This window comes from Pteropus vampyrus, unplaced genomic scaffold (genome assembly GCF_000151845.1).
Source record: "Pteropus vampyrus isolate Shadow unplaced genomic scaffold, Pvam_2.0 Scaffold90, whole genome shotgun sequence".
Taxonomy (NCBI): domain Eukaryota; kingdom Metazoa; phylum Chordata; class Mammalia; order Chiroptera; family Pteropodidae; genus Pteropus; species Pteropus vampyrus.
In genome coordinates this window covers 1910665-1913669 of record NW_011888871.1, presented here as the reverse complement: position 1 = coordinate 1913669, position 3005 = coordinate 1910665, and positions in this window count along the sequence as shown.

The window sequence follows — 3005 nt, the reverse complement described above, 5'->3', positions numbered from 1 at the left end:
GGTTTTCTCTCTTGGAAAATGAGAAATAATAGTAAGTCGTACTAACCTCGGTGATTGACTCTCTGAGCCTCAGTTTCCTAGTCTGTACAATGGACAGTTTGTAAGAGGGCGAGTGTTTGGCCCAGAGCCTGGCACACACTGAGTGCTCCAGCAGTGTATTGCCCATCGCGGCCCCTCTGAAGGTGCCCTTGAACCGGTTCCCTAGCGTCCCTGGGCGCCGGGTCCTCCATAGCTGCATGAGGGATGGGCCAGGTGCACGCACTCACAGAGTGTGGGACGTGTCCTTCTGGCCTGCAGGGGTCTGGGTGGCCACAGAATGGACAGTGAAGAACATAGAACGAAGCAGAGTCATGCAGACCCCCTATCCTTAAGAGATCACCAAGAGAAAGACTCGTCTTGGGACTAAGTACCTGTCCCGCTTTTCAGGAAGCTCTGTCGTGCGGGCGGGCCTCCCCAAACAGCCGGCAAGAGCCAGCACGCCAAGGGCGAGCTGGGAGGAGTCTGTGGCTTTGATTTTGGTAATTACTGCATTGGTCGAAGTCATCAGCTGGGGCTGGGGCTGGAGAGGGAGGGAAAGAGGTTGGGGCTGTGCCGAGCATGTTGTTTGATTGACCACAAAGAGGACAGACAAGCAACACCCGGTCCCTCACCAGGGACACTTGGCGGCACTACGTGTAAATCTGCATTCCACTAGTCCATCGATTCGGCCGGTAATTGCCGAGCGCCTGTGACGCGTCGGGCACTGTCCTGGGTGCTGGGGGTACGTGCTCTGGCCTCACGGAGCCCGCGCTCTGCTGTGAGAAACAGACGACAAGCAGGTGACTGTGACAGAACTTCAGGTGGAGACGTGGCCAGGTGAGGGGCTGAGGAGCAGGGATAGGTGAAACGGGAAATTTGGCTTTCCTCACGGGGTGGTTCGGAGGGCAATGTAAAGAAACGCATATGAACCGCATGCCGCAGGTGCCAGTTAAGTGACGGGCCACAGTGCAGAAACGCACCTTCAGATTCGCCCCGACGCAGTCACCGTTCCGGGTTTGTCCCAGGTCCCCATAGTGGAGCAGGGCAGAGCACGGGAGGTCCTGGATCTTTGTTTGCCATCCCTCAGCCAGACCGTGAGCCCCTTGGATAGGGGTGCTCTGTTCAAACCCTCTGCGTCCCCTGCGGGGGGGCCCGCATGGTCGGCATGTGGCAGGCATGCCAGACTTGTCCACTGGGTGGGCACCCACTGTTGCTTAGTGGGTTCATTGATTCATTCAGAAACTTGATTGAGAGCCAGGATCTGGGGTGCAAACCTGGATCTTTTGCGGAGCTTGCCTCCTGCCCTCCAGAAGCTTCAAGTTTAGGGGAGGGCTCAGTCTGCCAACAGCCCCGTGCGATCAAGCGCACAATTGAGATATCGACTAATATGCTGGAAACGCGGGTGTGGCTCCCGCTTGCGTGCCCGGGGGAGGCGGGGCTTGGAGGTGAACTGAGGGCTCTCAGCTACAAGGAACAGAAGGCTCCTCGCGAACTGTCTGTCGTAAAGGAAAAAGAGAAGAAGAGGATGGAGGAGGAGAAAAGAGAGAAGGAAGAAGCGTTGCCGGCCTTCAGGAGCGGGAAGTCGGTGGGTCTGGGCGCAGCTGGGTCCAGGATCTCGGACAGGACCCGCTGTCTCCCTCCTTCTCCGGGCGCTGCTCCCTCTGGCGCTCCGCTGTCCGGACCACTCACGGTCCTCATGACGAGGTCCCTTCCCTGCAGCATCGCCTGGCATTGGTTTCCCCTGTCCTGCCTTGCATTACATGCCCATTTCAGAGCTGTCACCGGGCCAGGTCTAGATCACAGCGCCCCCTTTTGGAGGTTGGGGATTGGGAGTCAGGCATGGCTTGGGGTGGAGATGGGGTGTAGCTCCACCTGAACTGGATGGAGAGAGGAGGGAAGGTGGGTGCTGTCATAAGACCGAGTGGCAGTAGATGCTGGAGGAGCCGGCCCCCCCTCAGAGGGCTGGGGAAGCCCTGGGGAGGGCGAGGCACTTGGGTGGGTAATTCAGATAGTTCTTTAGGGAGGCTGGAGGGGGTGTGTGTGGGAGAGGGAAGGGTGGTCCGGGAAGAGGGCAGAGCACGGCGGGGCTGCCCGGGAGAGAGTCGGGGAGGCCGGGCCGTGGGCAGGATGCTGGCTCTGGTCCCTTTGTAATCTCTGGGTGCAAAAATTGTAGAGGTGGGAGCCTCACCCCCAGGGTTTCTGGCTCGGAACGTCGGGCTTCCTGTGAGCCCTCTTACCTGTCAGCTTCCGGCGAGGCAGGGAGGGTGGGGTGGTCCCTGCTGAGAGGTGGTCGCTCACTGTCACAGTGGGAAGCGCTCCCCAGGGGCTGCGGCACGCGCACACCGCAAGGCCGCCCTCCCCATGGCCCGCCACGTGCAGTGTCCAGGCCCGCGTCCTCGCCTACGGGCCGTGCCCGCGTTCCCCAGGCCGGGCATCGGGCTCAGCCCCCGCGCTCCCACCCCTTGTCCAGTTTCCCCTTCCTGTCTCTGGCCCGCTCTACCCTGGGATTCGGATCTTACAGCCCTTCTGAGGTGGCACCAGCCCAAGGGCTGTTTTTCCTCCCACTCTGTTTCCCAAAGACTGAGCCAAGATGCTGTCTGCCTCTCAGGAGCTGCGAATTCATGAATGGACACAAAGGGTGCCCGAGGCCAAGCTGGGGGCAGGGGTGGGGGGAGGCCCGAGCCTGGGGCCGGCTCGGCCCTGGGCTGTCCTCGCCTCTGCGAGATGGACAGACAGACCCCTTTTGTCTCCCAGACAAACCTCCTTAGTCCTCTGTGCTGGGGATCCAGAGCTGCCACTGCCAGGTACCAGCCCAGCCCCGAAGGGGCCGCCTCACAGCTTTCCTGGGCCCAGGCTTGTTTAGGGGAGAAGGCTGCTTCTCTCGGGGGGCTCCAGACCCACCCGCCCCAGGCCGGAAGGAGAGGGAGAAGCCGCAGCTCTGTGGCTGGGCCTGGCTGCTCCACATTGAAGGAGGGACAGCAGCTGGG